The sequence below is a fragment of the Ixodes scapularis genome, unplaced genomic scaffold (genome assembly GCF_016920785.2).
Source record: "Ixodes scapularis isolate PalLabHiFi unplaced genomic scaffold, ASM1692078v2 PGA_scaffold4__175_contigs__length_147842914, whole genome shotgun sequence".
Lineage (NCBI taxonomy): Eukaryota > Metazoa > Arthropoda > Arachnida > Ixodida > Ixodidae > Ixodes > Ixodes scapularis.
Window position 1 is genome coordinate 105,955,679 of NW_024609879.1, and position 18,347 is coordinate 105,974,025.

The 18,347-nt window shown below is 47.9% G+C and overlaps 1 protein-coding gene across 20 annotated transcripts in view; it reads right to left on the reverse strand.

The window, feature by feature from the left end:
- Positions 1–18,347, reverse strand: part of LOC8034521 (CUGBP Elav-like family member 1-A) — a 505,021-nt gene that overhangs the window by 435,537 nt on the left and 51,137 nt on the right. The window lies entirely within an intron of this gene.

The window sequence follows — 18,347 nt, forward strand, 5'->3', positions numbered from 1 at the left end:
TTTATCGAACAGGTAAGTTACTTATTCGTTCGAGTACCTACAACGCAATGAGGCATCACAGTAGGGGAGTGAATCAGCAGCGCTAGAAATCACCGCAAAATTAAAAATAAAAACCACGTGCCAACAGGAATGACTGTTTCTAATGACGAAAGGGAGCTTCTTCGATAGAGCACAGTTTCTCAAAACGAGGGCGGAGTTTGAACACCGTACCTGTACCTCTCAGTTCGGGCTCGACATGGAGCTGCGGCCTGTACTTCGTTTCCTTCAACGACAACGACATCGCAAAGAAAACAAGTTCTCCCCTTTCCTTTTCTATTTTCCAACTCAAACGTTTTTTACGACCCCGCCCCCCTCCCCCATCTCCCGCGACCCACAGTTTGGGAAACACAGCATTAAGGGAAAGCTATCTTTTCTTCACGACGACAGCGGTCTTTGCAGCGGATCCCCGTATCTGTTTCACCTAAGGCGGTTATGTTACGTGACTTCAGAATGTCACGTGACGGTGATACCATAACGACACGTGCCTCATATGGAGCCACGCGGCCACTTCATGCAACAATGTAGCGTCACGCATGACGGTGTCCGTGGCTACTTTAAGTGACGTCACAGTGTCCCATAACGTCATGGTTAGCGCGACTGTGTTTATCCTGCTCGCAGCAGGGCCTGCAACGCCTCGAGTGTCGCCGCACTTCATTAGGCAAGGAACTGTGGAATTTGGTTTTAATCTTTTTCCCAACTACTGCTCAAAATAAATACGTTACGGGAACAAAACCTCAAGCGGGAATAGTAAAACAGAATGTATATGGTAAAAATTTCATAAAGAAATGTCTAAAAAAAAAAAAAAAAGTATAACGAAAAGCGTAACACGTAATTTTCCCGCTACATTTAGCGGTAAGCGTTTCACAGCTACATTTAGCGGAGAAATCGTACCGGCGTAAAATTACGCACCAATTCAGATTCTCTCGCTAAATTTGGCGTGAAAACGCTTCGCGCTGAAATAGCAGCGGGACGCACGACCGACGTTCGCTAAATCTAGCGGAACGTAGCGTGACTCCCGAGCTCAGAAGCGCTCCTAGATAGACCCTTTTCAAAAAAGTCCGTCAAGCAACACACAACTCGCCGAACGCAAAGGCAACCCTCGTGTTCAATGGGTTGATCAGACAACGTGATCACAAGCAATGGCGGACGGGCGATGGCGCAGATTTAAGGAAAGGGTCAATTATACTTCGGTTCACCTTACGTCCAGACGAAGTCGACGCCGCGAGCACGTGGGACCAATCAGACGGCTTCAAAAGCGCACCGTCATGGTGCTCGCTGAAGTAATCATAAACAGAAAAGGCCCAGCAGTGATGTGATTGGCCTAAGCCATTTTGGAGCACCTTTTGGAGCAGCCAAAACAGTGTATCGGAGCAGAAAAAGTGACTTTTGGAGCATATACTGTTAGAAAAATAAATAGTTGTTTTAAGTGCTGGACAAACGAAGGGCACTTTGTGTTGTGTTGGGATGCGTGTGACGTGTTGGGGCGGAATTCGCTGCTTGTGTATTTTGATGCTGAGACATCCCACAAGTATGCAGTGCTGTAGGCGTTGCCAAGCAACTAAAAAAAAAAAAAGAAAACTTGCTATCGTTTTACTGGTTCCCCACGTGGCAGATTTTTATAAAAAGTAAGCAAACGTAAAACAATGGATTGCAAGCGTCCCGGCTGGTGCCTCTCGTGCAATCATGTTCACATGCACGTGAGGGCAACTTCGGCAGGCTTGCAGTTACACGTGCTTCGTCGCGCGAGCGGAGACAACGGCTGTTCGATCGAAACCGAAACCATGCCACTCCGCTCCGTCGCCAACTGGTTCCCAAATAGTACGCAAAATGTAACTGTCCAGCATACGACAATAAACAGTACAGCGGCACGTGCTTGCCAGGCCGGCAGGCGAGGTACAGGCTAAACACACAGAAAAAAAAGAACCTGGGCGTGTCGATGCAAGACACTGCGAATCAGGGTCAAAAAGCTTTTGGAGCGCTTTGTGCAACGACTGAACTCGAGACAAACAAGCGCGGTGTGCGGGTTGAGCGTGCAGACCATTGCCTTCTTTGCTTTTGCTCACTTCTCATCATCAACTTTCTTTCGCGGCAGATTTTCCACGTACCGGGGTCCCTCTCGAAAGAAAGTCCACCGAGAGAAACCTAGGTAATCAAAACTTTGCCAAGCAGTCATTGAGTTAAAGAGGTTTTTTTATAGCAGCGTATGATTTAAACAAGAGCACGAATGTCGATGCGTTTCAGTTTACAAAGCGCCACATCTGCAGCGACGTGGGGACGGCAACACACGACGTCGCGCGACCACGGCGACTGCGGTCGCGCGAGCGCTTCAGCTCACGAAGTAACTCTCGCCGCGCAAAAACGTGGTATTGTTTCGCAGCATGACGGCATGTCTAGAACCCGGCACACTAACTAACGTCGGAGCGTTCGCAAACGCCCGCGTCTATCGCTAAAAAATTAAAAAAAAAAAAAAAGAAAAAAAGACGCGAGATGAGATTCCCGAGAAGACGAGAGCGCGAAACGCGAACGGCGGAAAAAGCCATGCAAGACCGAATAGACGATTGATGCAGGGTACTTTGTGTCGGGCGGCGTCTTGTGCCACCTAGCTCACGCATGCTCAATTACGGTTCTCAGCTTAGTTTCGTTTTTAAAGGCGACCAAAATTGGTCTTTTGGTGCAGGCTTTGCGCAGATTAGCCATATTTTGGCGAAATGTAGCAGGATGTAGCAGGATGTAGCAGAGTTAGCCCCTTGGCGCAGTTTGACGCAATTGGCGCAGCAATCACATCACTGGGCCCAGTGACTTGCGATTTTGACGCCGTTCGATTGGTCTGATTACCTCGTAGCGTTGGCAGCGTCCGGACGTAAGCTTATATGAAGTGTAGGCGCGTAGCGCGTGCTCAAGACGCGCTGCATATTCGTTCTCTCCCGACTTTAACCGCAGAAATAATACATGTTTTTGTTTGTTTATTTGTTTAGACGCAAGAGGGTGTTTCAGCTAGAGAATCAACCAACCAATCAAAGCGTCGAAACGGCGCACATGACAACGTATATACCGTCGTCGTACACCCAGCACCTGTTAACCCGGTCAACCTATAATTGGCTTAAAGGAACCCTAGCGTTGGCCTTTTCCACAAAGGGAGTATATCAATATCAAAGCACGGACCGACGGGCACAAGACCCACTACAGACCCGTAGCTCTCAAGTGTTGAGTAGCGCCCCTGGTGAGAATAAACGGACATTTTTAGGGTGCGTTTCGGCTATGCGTCGCATTGCGTCCTTTCAAACGCCGGGGCCAGACGCTGAGGGACGCTGACAGACGCTAATTTACAACAGCGGATCAAGCATAATGGGACGCTAGGACGGAAGTGGCCGAGTGGGCTAACGCGTCTCAGCTCGGAGCGTGGAGCGAAAGCTTGCGCTGGGAACCTCCTGTGTTCGATCCCCGCCGCCCCCGCCCGTTTCAATCTGGATGAGTTTCGTACCGGCACGCGTTCGTGTGATCACTACTGTGTGATGCACGTTAAAAATCCCAGGTTAGCGGTTGTACCGCACTGGCCAAATTTCTCATCTACAGCTAAGAGACCGATTACCCGTTGAGGCGCATCTCCATCAAGGCTGTATAAACATAAAGAGCAAGCCAATTTTTTTTTCGCTTCAGGTCAACGCTAAATGATCGCGTCTCATGAACGCGAGCGGAGGCACATCTTTTGTGGTCGTCTCACGGACGCTACAGCGCCCACTGGACGACATAAACGTGGCATAGCCTTCTATATATACTGACAAAGCCTGGCAGATCGCCACGAGAAGCGGCCACCGAAACGGAAAAGGGCAGACAACCGACGAGACGAGAGCCACGTGACTGGCGCCCCGCTGCGGCGAGACGCCGAAACACGCCTCTCCCGAGCGAACAAGTATGTTTCGGGTCCTGGCCGCTGCAAAAGCTGTGCGTTGACGTCCAGGTTCCCCGAGAAATGACTCTTTGTTGCTCTGTGCTACCAGATCCTCGCGCTCCAAATCTGCGACCGGGCACTCCATGACTCCGTCGTCGAACTGTCAGGCTTTGTGAGTATAGAGGAGGCTACGAACGTGCCTGCGCGGAGACAAACTGAGGAAGAGGAGGAGCGCACGGGAACGTGAGAGTGCCGAACTCTGGCTGGAAGGATTACCGGGTAGATGCAAAAGGTTGGCTGCCTCTACTTTCCCCTACTCGCTCTCATCTCCTCCTCCCCCGCAATTTCTCTCCGCGTAGGATACAAATAGACGCGATGTAGCAATTGCGTTTTCCCCCGGGGGTTAGGCACTCCATCAGTGCGCGTCGGCGGCGCAACACGAGACCCGCAACGAAAGACAAGAAGCACCGAGGCGGAGGACAGAACGCCGACCGAGAACTTCTTCGTCTTCGCTACTTCGTCGTGGGCTTGTTAATGCGCAGCCCCCGTCGTCGTTCATCTTATCCCGACCCGCCGTCTCGGATTTCGAGCGCAAGGAGCGCTGAGTCGCATGGCGTTTTTGCCTCCTCTCGCTCCACGCTCACAAATAACGACGGGTAGGGTTACCTACCTAACCCCCCACCCTACTCCACAACAACAGAGGCTGTCGTAACTCTGTCCAGCGTGCCCCCCCCCCCCCCCACCCCACACACACACAGTTTTTTCTAACCCTTTTCTACTGCAAAAATAAACTGCGTACGCTTGCCCACCGCTAATTCTCCGCCCAGCAGTAGCGCACAAACGTTCAAAACTAACAGTTGTCTTAATAGTTGCAAAAGCACCGCGGTTATAAGTGATTTTCTAAAAGTTTAAATAGGAAAATGGGGTCTGTTCTCGTTGACTGGTGCCATTCAGCACCATGTTTTCGAGACCTCCCTCCGTTGGCCGCCCGTTCCCCAATAAAAAAATTTAAGAAAATTACGTAACTTTTTAGTAGGATAACGGTTAGTTCTTAAACTTTAGCAGCTGATTCGGGGGTGGCTAGCGCTGCATTTGGTCGGAAAATGACACGTTCGGCGATGCGGGGAAAAAGATATATATATTGTATAGATAAATATTTATTTTTTATTTGATTTTATTTTTTTTTTCTTTGGGGGGGGGGGGGGGTGGGGGGGTTGCATATCGCGCATACGCCGTCGGTCTACTCTGACGTCACTGGATCGTGGGAAAGTAGCGCCAAGCTTCCCTAAGTACGTTCACCCTTTTGGTTCGTGGAATGAGCAGTTTCATTCTCCTTGACCTCTCCATTCTCGGAGAGCCGATCTAAATTCGCTGGTGACTGGCAGTTTTATATAGACGCTTCTTGAATACCAACATTTCTCTTATTTTTATTGTTTTACCCACTGACACACCGGCGAAACAAGCGCACATCTTCGCACCGACACCACATGCGCTAAATGGTGCTCGGTGGCGGCGTTGAAAACTAATGTTGCCGTCTCCGAATACGCGAGAACACGGTCCATCTGTTCTCGCCTGGCAAGCGTTTAGAAGCGGCTACAACGCAGTCGATCGCACTTAAAAACGCAAATGTGAGAACCAGCGTCTAAAGGGGCACTCCGGCGTTTTCCTCATAGTCCCCGATTTCCCTGAATTTTTTTTTTAAACAAACCAGCAAACATCCTTGATATAGTAACCCAAATATCCGTCCGATATAAAAAATGCTTCGCAAAGTTAATGAATTTACAATTTGATCCTCGTCGGTTTTTTTTTTTTTTTTTTTTTTTTTTTTTTGTACTGGCAACAATGAAAAAGTGGCGTCACGGGGAAAGCAGACGATTTACTCTTTGGACCGTAGACTTCGTTCCCGACTGATTACGAGCAGTTGCACGCTGACAAACGAATGCTCCTAAGGACATCGCTCCAGCAACCGCGCAGCAGAACAAAACAAACGCTCGGTAATACAGTCCATTTATAGACAGCCCGCTCGACCGGCAAAGTCCTACCTCCCACTGACGTCACGGCACCAAAAAGCGCGGGTACATTTAAATGCTGCATTTTTTTTGCATCGTTTTTATGGGGCGATTTGACAATACTGCCGTATACACAAGGAAGAAACGTGCCTTTTAAGCCGCCGTCCAACGACACATACATCTTACAACAGGCAGTCTGCAGACATTGTATCGGGCATGTTTCTTCCTCGTGTGAACGGTCCGGTCACATCAGCCACACAAAAACCGCCCGCAGACATACTCGAAGCAAGTTCGAGGTGGCTACGCAGATTGTTCTCTCATACATCTCCGCAGATAACTCCGGGACCTTTCTACGGAGTCTAATACAGTGTGTGACGGTGGATTTAGGCTGCCCAAGGGGTCCCTCGCAGAAGCGGCAACCACAACAACAAAACAAGCAACAGGCTCTCTCCCGAAAAAAGGAAACGAGCGCTGAGGAGAGGCTTTCCTAAATAAAATGTGTATTTTTTTCTGTTTTTTATTCTTTTCTGAAAAACTTGCGCGGGAGACCACCACCACGCGATGGGGAAAGTTTTCCTTCATTAGGGAATGAAAAATGACGGATTTCTTTCGTTCGTCCCAAATATCTTTCCATCCTCGTCCGGGCACTATCATTAAGGAGGAGGAAAAAGAAAAGAGAGAGAGAAGAAACAAGGAGTGGAAAGAAACAAGCTTGTACCCAGCAGCACATTTCGCATGTCCTAACATCCTTCATCTTTGGAGGAACAACAGGCCCAAGAAAAACGGTGGAAAAAAAAAAAGAAAAAGTTGAGAGAGAGGGGGGGGGAGAGGCTGCTAGGGAAAGGCAGGAATTGAGACAGAGGGAAGATAGGGGAAAAAAGAGCGAAAGCTGCACGCGTACAGAGATTTCTCAACTTGCTCGTCGAAACCATACCCACGAAAAAAAAATATAAAAAACTACTAAAAATTCTGTTCCAATTTTTTTCTCCCTCCAAATTATTCTTCAATCCCCATACATAATACCGCGACGCAGCGAATGAAATACGAGCAAAATCACAATTTAATGTCTCTCGATAAAGCACAAATTTAAAACGAAGGAGGGAGACTCTACAGGAGAAGAAATTGGGGGCGAAAAAGAAGAAAAGGGGGCAAAAAGGATTATTAATAACGCGATCTTCCGGCTGATTAACGAGGCCCAAGTCCAATTTTGAAGCTTAGAATCCACAGAGCACATACTCATTAAATCGGCATGGTAGAAAAAAGAAATACATAATATAAAAGCGTAAGAGTGAACGTGTTTATATTTTATGTTATGTTTATATACGTGTTTATATAAATAGGGGAAGAGCTGTCTGACGCCTGTTCAATATAAGGGACAAAGTCTATACGTAGGGAACCGGAGTGCGGTTTCATCCGAAACGGAGGACATTGCAGGATATAACGGTTGGCGGAATAATTGCGCGTGACGGATCTATGCATAAATAAGATACACAAACAAGAAAAAAAAAATGCCCCCGGGGATGAACGGTTCCGCCACTATTGATGCAATCAAACCAAAAGCACCATTTTTTTTTTTTCATTTTTTGAAGATTTTTATGGCGGTAGAATCAGATAATTGATACCTCTTGCGTGAGGACAGACATTTACGTCCCCACTTAGGGAAGTTCGGGATGGACTGCTTTCGGCATTAAAGAAATCCGAACGTACAACAAGTGTCCGCATCGAAGAACGAATTAACCGGGTCCGTTCCTGAGACCATGAACACAAAGGACTGCAGAAAAACAGCGAACACGGACAGAATCGCTTCCGTAAGTAAACAAATCCGCGTTCGGTAGACGTCTGCTGGTTTGTGTGCCATCGGAGTTTTTGGGTGCAGCGAATTCCTCCTTACCGCAATGAATGTAACTTACGGTGTGCTCGCAAGAAAAAAAAATGTACTAAGCGAAGCTAGCGCGCATTACACACCAAAACAAACATAATAAAGATGCACACAAAGATAATTTAAAAAAAAACGCGAAAGCAGGAAACGCATGAGGATGCACACATCAACGAACCACACCAAGCTCCCCGAAATCCCGTCCTGACAAGAGACTAAGTCAATGAACTCACTGTAACGACCGTGACACGTTAAGAGCCGAAGTGGAAGCTCCTCCCATCTCTTTCCACTATAGCAAAGCGAAAGCTGGAGAGGAGGTCGCCTCTTCTCCAACATTCACTCTGCTAAACTCGAAAGAGCTGGGAGGATCTTCCACTTTACTCTTAACTTGTCACCGACTATAGTCATTGCGCGTGGATACACGTATCGCAAAATCAGGGAGGTACCACCACCACCGCCGTAACCAACAAGCTCCAACACACTCGGACAAAATGACAACGAAAAGTTGCATTCTGCCAGATGCCCCCTCCCCCATGCACCACCATCCCGACACGCCAACATCCGGGGCACAACGCAGACGCGCAGAACCCAAAGTAAGCTCTCAAAGATCGCGTTCCACTCACTACGCTTCCCCAATTCCCCAAAACAGGACCCACGAGGCACCGCCACCTCCTTCCTACTTCCCCCTCTCTCCCCCTTCCCTCCCTACAAGGGAAACAAGGCGCAAGGGCGACACACTCTCCCCCTACCGCTCTCCCCATCGAAATGCGGCTGTCATCGTTTTCCCCTCCCCGTTACCCTATTTCTCCCAAAGAAAACAAGAGGCAAAATCTGTCACCGTACCCACTACCGTCAATCCCTCCGGATTCTCATTTCTCACTCTCTCTCTTCGCGATCGGCCTCATACACAAGAAGGTATTACACATCCATTTCCCTTCCTTCCCCCTCCTTTCCAACTCGCACCTCCCCCCAAAGACCGTTCGCTCCGACGCAACTCTAATTAGACTAAATCCCAGTTCCTTTCCCAAAGGAAAAGAAAAAAAGGCCCAGGTTTTCCTGGGATTCCCTCAGCCGTAAACTGCGCTCACACCTAAGCTGGCACTACGGTGGAAGCTACGCACTTGTTGAACCAGTCATGCGTATATATTTCGCGACGTGCACACCCTCCCGGCCGCATCCACGGGAAGAGCGCGGAGTCAGCTGATGTAAGAGAGTTCGTTGATTGGTCCGCGCGCACATAGCTTCCACCGCACTGTCAGTTCAGGGCTGAACGGAGTATACCGAACGCATTCGAGGGGAGGGGGGCTCAGCTGGTTGCTCGACAGAACTTGCGCGTGCGTGTAAGCGCGCACGAGCGCGCTCGAATTACAAGCGCACAGCGAAAACGCGCACGCCAACTCGACCGAAAGAGATATCGCTCGACGGCATCGCGGCCCTACCCCTTTTAATAAAGATGCCCGACTAAAGAAACCCAAAGAAAAACTTAATATCCGTATACCTGTCCTCCCTCGTTGCCTTTTTCACGATAGTGGGACCCATCGCTCCATAACATTTTGGATAACTTTTTTCAAGCAACATTAAGCGTACAGTTTGCGCACATTGTTCGACCCTCATTGCACGGAGTGCACACGCCAACACGCGGCTATGACGTCACACGGCTATGACGTCACGAGGCCATAACGTCACGCGGCTATGACGTCACGCCGCTGAGGTGGCGCTACTGTCGGCACGGCGCACGCGCTAATGCTTCACCTCTCGCGCATCCGGTTTCTGCGCACAGGTAGTGCCCACACCTGGTGTAGGAAAAACCGGGACTCAATAATACTTAAAAAAACAAGCGAGCTGGTGATGATTCATGGTAATAAAACCCGAGACTCAGGAACACAGAAGGGGACGAACACAACACGTCTCGTTTGTAAAAGGCGTGTTGGTCTATAAACGGAGGGTGGCGCTTGGCGGCAGATCTCGATCAGGGTGTCGAACCGGAACCGAACCGAACCGAAAACCGGAACATAACCGTTATTTTTAGCCGAACCGGAACTGAACCGAACCGAAATCTTCGTCACCATCTTGGAACTGAACCGGAACCGAACCGAAAAAAATATATAACGGTAACCGGTTCAAAACAGTTCAAGGTAATTTTTTTTCTTTTTTGGTCGTATCACACAATGAACATATGGGAATAAAAAATTGGCGGCTCTATTTGAATGTATTAATCAAATCTTCATATACAGGATTGCAATGTATGGTAAATAGCGGGCTTTCGTGGCGCTTTTGTATTGACACTATGATTAACCATGTGTCACGTGACGTCATGGTGTCAATACATGCTGTCAAGTAATGTTACGTGACCTTGTGACGTCACGTGACTCACTGAGTCAACTCGATTTAATTGGAGGAAGTCACTGGATGTATTAGCCTTGTTGACAGCGTGAGGTAACATGACATCACGATTTTGCACCGCGAGTCACGTGACACCGTGACGTAAGCGATTTTCATAACGCTATAGTCGAGTGCTCGGGTTCTTGACAGTCAGCATCGTCAGACACTCGGGTAACGACTCATGTTCAATGAGATATGATAATAGCCCACCTCTAACAATATCTGAAGCTCAGCCCAAGCTTTTGCTTTCCAAACCCTAGCGCAGTGGTTCTCAAATAGGGGTCCGCGGACCCTTTGGGGTCGGCGAAGTCATTCTGGGGGTCCGTGAAGTCCTGCCTCATCAGTCAAGCCTGCAATAAAAGCTTTCCTTTTTTTTTTTCTTAAAGTTGAGAAAAAAAGTTCCAATTTTCGGTTGAGTTTTCTCGTGTGTACGTCAATGAGAGAGGCGTACTTCACACAGCCCCTAGCTATATTCATTTATTAAATCATTATTATATTTAACCTATACCTTTACCTTCCCCTGACCACGAACAACGTCCTCCATCATCTCCGCCGACCTACAAGGGGGCCCCCAAACATCAACGGTTGAGAACCACTGCCCTAAGGCATGACTATGATGAACACTGACGGTATATAATTAGCGTCAGATCACGTGGCTGCTTGTTCAAATTGCGAGTTGAGAAGGGGATCGACAACTGTCTCTTTCCTTTATTTTTTCTGCATCTGCTATTGCGCGTAAAGGAAAACTAATGGATGTTTTCGCAAGCTATCAACGTCAGGGGTTACTTCTGAACAGTATTTATTGAAAGTAGAAAAAAAATTATTGCAAGACCAATTTTACATAATTGAGGTACCCAAACATTTTTTCGTTGTTGCTGAACTGCATCCGAAAGATGTCCCCGCGAATAGAAGTATTGAAATGACTAAATGCGACTTATTAATATGACGTTACATAGAACTACATGTGTGTATGGAAGGAATACCTAAAGGAAAGATTTTAGTGACCTCTGAGGGACAGCCGAACGTAGGCAGTCGCTGTAAGTCTCACATGAGTGTCATCCTCAAGTTATTGCCCAAGTTTCGACCCCTTCTGTATTTTGCTTAAAGGAGCTATAAAACGATTTATATGCATCACTAAATACTACTCAGGATCAGTCCTTAACGTTAATAACTGATTGGACTTGGCTTTGCTCTTTTTTTATTTTGGTTAGCATTTTGATTTGCCACTCTGTGTTTCTATAAAAATAGGCTGAAAAAAAACTATCTGAAAACTGCTGTGACATTTTGAAAATTTCCTTGCTTTTAGCTCAGTTGTGTCGTCATCATATACATATATATTGTGAAGCCTATTTCGTAAACCATATTTCATGATATATATGGCCACGAGGTGTTCATTTCATAATTTTATGTGATGCAATTAATTCCTGAATTCAAGGACACAATCACGATTTCACTTTTAATACTGCGACACAAAGTTGCCAATCAAGGTTATTTTAGGCGACCTACCACACTTCGCGATAACATTTTATACCGTGTAACTAGATCAGCCTGAACTTTAGAATTTTACTTTAACATACAAAAAGGACAGGAAAGTACAGTATAATTCTAAATTTTAAGCTGATCTGTTTACAGGTATGTACCAACAAGCTCAACTCTTTACTGTTGTACTTTAACATTTGGATTCAGTTAAAATATATGTGACATGTAAAAAAAGTGATGTTGAGGCGTATGAACACGACGTTATGTAGGTTAATGTAGATTTTCTTCTACTCTTGCGTCGAAATTAAATAACTGGATTTCATGTTTTTGGTACCTAAGAACGCAAATAAATTGCACGGACGATCGAAGAAGCTATATAGTTTATCGTCTTTCGGCGTAAATAGTGTACATTGCAAGAACAACGCGGAAAATATATTCTTAATTTAGCGGTTTGAACCGTTATTTTTTGCTCCCCGGAACTGAACCGGAACCGAACCGAAAGCCGTGAACCCGAACCGGAACCGAACCGATAAAAATTTCGGTTCGACACTCTGATCTCGATACGGAGTTCGCTAATGTGCGTAAAATCTAACACCGAGTTTGTGAATGGCACTGCGGGAAACATGCCGGTGCGAGTGCACCGCTCTGTCCTCGCTGGCTGAGCATTTCGTGCCGCGCGGCACCTTTTCCAGCGGTTCTTTTTTTTTTTTTTTTTAACGGTGTTGGACATTGCATGTGATGTACGTAAAAAAACTAAAAAGAACAAAAAAAAACAAAAACGAAACGATACAATGAGTTCTTTGTTTAGTACGGTGGCCTAAATGGAGATGTAAGATGTACGCGCGAGCGAGAGCGGTCCCGCGATTCACGCCAAGAGAACGAAACATGATCTGTAGGCTGGAAGCAACGTCTCCTTGCACTCGGGACTAGAAGAGAAGGTGCAAACGGAAATGGGCGGATCGAGCGCTTTATTACATTCTCTAGGGTTGGTGGAGTCAAATGTCACTGTTGCCTATTACTTTGTTGGTGTTTTTTTGTTGTTTCTTGGCTGGAGCACTTCGTACTATTGTTTCGTATTCCTTGCGTTGCTTTTATTTTATTTTTCACGCCGCTGCTTTGTACTTGAAGGGTGTTGAGAATCAATGAAACGGGTAAGACAGTTTTTTTTTACATCATTCTTTTATTTTTTGCTTGATTTGTTTTGTTTAGGAACAAACTTGAAAATATTCATCTGGTCTCTCCCATTAGGGCGCTGCTGCTGTCAGCTTACATGAGGGTACCCCGGTAATAGTGACACAGGAGCAGAGGTCGGCATTTTTGGTCGCCCTCACTCACCCTCACCCTCATAGCCACACTCACCTAAGCCCCTCACTCACCCTCACCCTCACAGCTGCACTCACCTTCAGCCCCTCACTCACCCTCATCCTCACAGTCACACTCACCTTCAGCCCTTCACTCACCCTCACTGAGCCTCACGGCTCTCACACCCCTCACTCACTCATGGCCCTCACGCTCCTCACGCACTCATCGCCCTCACGGCCGTCACGCACTCATGGCCCTCACGCACTCACCGCCCTCACGGCCCTCACGGCCCTCACGCCACTCAAAGCCCTCACGGCCCTCACGGCCCTCAAGCACTCATACCCCTCACGCCCCTCACGCACTCATGGCCCTCACGCCACTCAGGCCCGCTTCAGATGGGGCAATTTCGCCCAGAAGCTTGACGTCACAACACCAGCAACACGGGCCACCCGCATTCACACGCAGCAACCAGTTGCTGCAATTTGCCGTCATCATCATAAAATTGTATTTTTCTTCTACCATTTAGACACACAATTACGCGCTATGAACGTGTCTTTATGCATTTAAATCTCGTTGAAAATACTAATGCATCTTTCTGAAACAGTTTATTTCCAAAAGCGATAAATTTCAAACCAGAACCAAGTCCTTCGTTGTCATCATCAGCGGCATGAGGTATCACGTGAAAATATCGCGTCCCTGATTGGATGCAGCCACTTCAAACGTCTTCGAATATCTCCGAGTTGCCCGCTTGTTTCGTGCCGAACCCGATCTCAGCAATTTGTGTCGATATAGGGCACGGTGATCTAGGGAAAGCTAGCGAACAACTCACCAGCAACACCAAAATTGCTGAGGAAGTTGCTTCGTATGAAGGGGGCCTCACGCACTCACCGCTTTTACGCCCCTCACTCACTCATGGCCCTCACGCCACTCACACACTCACTGCCCTCACACCCCTCACGCACTCATGACCCTCACGCCCCTCACGCACTCACCGGCCTCATGGCCCTCACGCCACTCACTGCCCTCACGCCCATCACCGCCCTCACGCCACTCACCGCCCTCACGCCCCTCACCGCCCTCACGCCCCTCACCGCCCTTACGCCCCTCACGCACTCATGGCCCTCACACCACTCACGCCCCTCACGCACTCACCGCCCTCACGGCCCTCACGCCACTCGCCGCCCTCACGCCACTCACCGCCCTCACGCCCCTCACCGCCCTCACGGCCCTCACACCACTCACGCCCCTCACGCACTCACCGCCCTCACGGCCCTCGCGGCCCTCACGTACTCACGGTCCTCACAGCCCTCACAGCCCTCACGGCCCTCACTCACCCTCACACTCATGAATTTTCCTGATTTAGAAACTCATTCACCCTCACCTCACCTTTGAAGATGAGGGTGAGTGACGGTGAGTGAGGGCCCTCATGAGTGAGGTTTGCCGAGGTATGCACAGGAGGCATGAAGCGGTGCACCGCTCTCGGCCGCTGGAGGAAGCAAACGATCGCCACATGTCCCCGTGTATAGCCCACCAGAATATGAGAAAACGCTTAAACGCAACTTACGATACCATCCCCAAGTGCAGCACGAAAGAGAAACGGCTACCATTTGGCACAAGCTTGGCAATCCTAGGGCCTAACTTGGGATATAACACGGCTTTGCTTCAAGGCGTTAGTTGGCGCCAAAGTACTTTTCTTTGGAGTTTCAACGGCTTTTTTCTACTCGAGTCAAAAGATGCACCGAAGTACCACCAGTGAACCCTAAATCCGGCACTTGTTCGGCAATTTAGGCCCTAAGATGCCAGACGGCAGCCAAATTGCCAGCGGAGAATCCCAACCTTGGCACTTGTGCGGCGAATATAGATTTTCCGCTAAATTATACCAAGCACCGAGGAACATGTAGCGAGTATAGTTACACGCACTCTGCGCGGGCTGGCCTCTGCAGCAGTAACTGCACTACAGCAAACGCCTAAAAAACAAATGTCATCTTGCACGCGCGTTCGGCAACGGCTTATTTTGGTTATTTACTTCGAATCTTTTTCGTACGGGGAAGGCAAGCGCTTGTGCCGCGTGTATTTACATTCCAAGCATTCTTCTTAAAGGCTGAACTCCATGGAGCGAATTCCGCGACGAATAACTGACGAACGTCGCCCGACGGCACGCTCGCTTTGCGCGCAACGTATACCAGCCACTGTGCTGGTCCCACGCGCGGGGCAAAAGCCGCCGGGCAAAATTCGTCGACTTTTCGCAGCGTATTCGCCCCATGGAGTCCCGCCTAAAGACAAGGACGAGAAATAAACGCGCACGAAAGGACAAGCGCTGTCGTGTATGTTCCTCTTTTGTCCGCCAACACTAAGCCAAACTCGACCTCCTTTGGCCATTTGGACGCCTGGCCCTCATAGACCTATTGCTAAACTACCCCCCAACATTAAAGGCTAGATTCCATGGGCGAATAGATACTGTGTGTGCCTGGCCAAAGTGCAAGCGCGTTCTTGCATCTATCAGCATCAGTTCTCGTGTAACCACCCGTCTCGACTTCCAGTCTCTATTCAATTGTCTGCTCGGCCTCGGGCTACCTCTACCCCGCAATACGCGAAAGAACAACAACAAATCGCTACAGCCCAAATCAATTCTAAAAACAGGGATTACTTTGCGATACCGTGAAGCGCATGCCACGCTTTAAAGCCTGAGCGCTTCGGTCGATGAGAATCGATCAAGGCGCTTGGGCGGCATGAATACGACAATGAGGCAGTATCGATTCCCCCATGCCCACGGCTTCTTTTACATCCTAGAACTAGCAACCCCGGAACATTTAGCGGGACACTGAACAGAGAGTCGAAGCTGGCCTTCAAAAGGCGTCTGTTGTGACAAAAACAAAAATACGATAGCTGTTTCCCAGAAAAGACGACCTTGACCGCCCAATATCAAACAGAAAACCATGCCCTCCCCTTTCCAAAACAAAAATTGCAGAGCTCTATTATCGAAAATCGCCTTCGCTAAATCCCCTAGAAACCATTATTTCCTCGCTCAAAACAAAACTGTTTAACTTCAAAAAAAAAAAAAAATCCCGTTTTCGGTTCTGTTAAGTAAAATGAAATCAAAAAGAATCCCGGATAATAACAAAATAAAAAAAGAACCCAAAAGAAGGCAAGAGATAAACCCAGAACAGGAAGCCACGCGAACAGCCTCAACAACAAATCCACCAAACACAAAATGCTGATCGCACACGCAAGAACACACCAAGAACCAAACAATACAAATATATATATATATATATAACTTTACGAAACAAAAGAGGTAAAGGGGTAAGGGGGAGATATTACCTTCATTATACTCGTCTCAACCGAGGACAGCAATCATTTTCCCATCTCAGCTTCCTCCGTTTTCAGAGAAGCCCGCGCGGCTTCCGCAGCCCCTTTAATTTTACGCCCTCCTTTATCCTTCCTGATCCGAGGATTAACGAAGTTAATCCTGTACCGCCCGCTCGCCCGGCGCTTTCCTTCCGCGCTCATAGCACCATCCTGACACTAACACTTTTCTTTTTTCTTTTTGACGTTGTACGTTACTATCAGGCAGTGATCATATTTAGTTTTCTCTTCGATGACACTTTTTGTACGTCCCATTTGTTGTTTTACTAGCTTCCAGAACATAAAAAAATTTCTGTAATAAAGGGGAAAACAAAATCAAAACAAACAACAAAAAACAGAATGCAATTTTTTTTATATATATATATAGGCGCAATTATTTTTTGCAGGGAAATCACAGACGATAACCCTTGCCGGCGTTATTTGAGCAAATCCCCATCTACGTAACCTGAGAAGTACGACCCTGATCTATAGTCCATCGCAACTCAAGAAGGGTAGGGCGAGAGAAAGGAAGGGCGGGGGAGGGAAGCAGACGGAACGCTGGAGAAAGAGGGGGAAACCTCCTCCTCCTCCTCTTTTTAGCGTTCCGTCTGCTTCCTCCTACCCGGCCTTCTTTTCCCCCGCCCTACCTTCTTGAGTTGCAACGTCAAAAAAAGAGTTGAAACGGAAAGCTGGCTTCTCCTGCGCAAATACAGCATTGCGGGAAAGCCTCACCTCGATGGGTAATGAGACGATGTAGATTGTAATTTATAACATTTATACTAGGAACTCCAATTTTCGTTAGAAATGCCATTCTCCGAAATAGCTTTCAGCAGACTATAAATTAGACGTCAATATTTGCAATACGGACAGTCAGAGGATTGTAAGTGAACTCTCCGAGACATGCAAGACATTCCACCCAGACCTCTCCGTTTTTGTTTTCTTTTTTTTTTCTTCTTTTTTTTTTTTCTACAAGTCAAACATACTCGTCACACTGTCTTCCACGCAGAGACGTCCCTCAAGAGCGCGCAAGCGTGGTAGCCGAGCCTCATCGACCAGAGGGACACGGACTACTCGCAAATCGGTTTTCTTAAGCACTGCAACGTATTTCCAAAAACAAACCACGGTAAAAAAAAAAAAAAAAAAAAAACGCAATGGCGCGCGCTTCTTTTTTTATTTTTTTTTTTATTTTTTTCGTTATTCAACGGTCTGGAGCTTCGAGCAACAGCCAAAGGGACGCACTTTGTCAGCGACAGGCGACCCCGATCAGTCAAGACAGGGTCCGAGCGGTCCTAGCCTCCCAAACAAAACGGAAACTGAGGAAACCTATACACTAGGAAAGCTGTACAATTTTGGAGAAAGAAAGTGAGAAAGAGAAAAGGGGGAGGGGGCTGCGCGTTTTAAACACGACGTTTTCGTTGACATCATCCTTTCTTCCGCGAAAAAGCGACGCAACTCGCAAAACGCACCCACGCGCGCGCGCGCGCGGGCGCTCGGGCAAACACGGAGGATCCATTTTTCAAAACGTTTCCTCAGGACCCCTTGTCGAGAAACCCGAGAAAATAAGTGGAGAAAGAAAAGAAGAAAGAAAGCTTTTGAAAGCGAGAGTGAAAGAGACCTTACCAGGAGCAACAACAACAACAACAACATCAACAGCGCGAGCAAAGCGCGAACCAAACTTGCGAGCAACACTCCCCCCATCCAGCCAGAAATCTCTCGCGAGCCCCCAAAACTTTTCTCGAAATTCACCCGAGCATCGCCACACTGAGGGACGTGCGAAAACAACAGAGGGAGCGAGAGAAAGCCAGCATATCTACAAAAAGAAGAGGTACGAATAACAAAGTGATTCTACGACAGGCCCCCTACCGAGGCGCGAGCACGTCACCACCGAGCGCAAACCCCGAGCTGGCGTCCTTTTGCCCAGAGAAAGCGCTATTAGTGCCCCCTCTGCCTCCTCCTTTTCCGCACACCCAACGCCTTTCAGCGCCGACGACAACACACCAGCCCAAGCCCGCACCCCTCCCAGCCT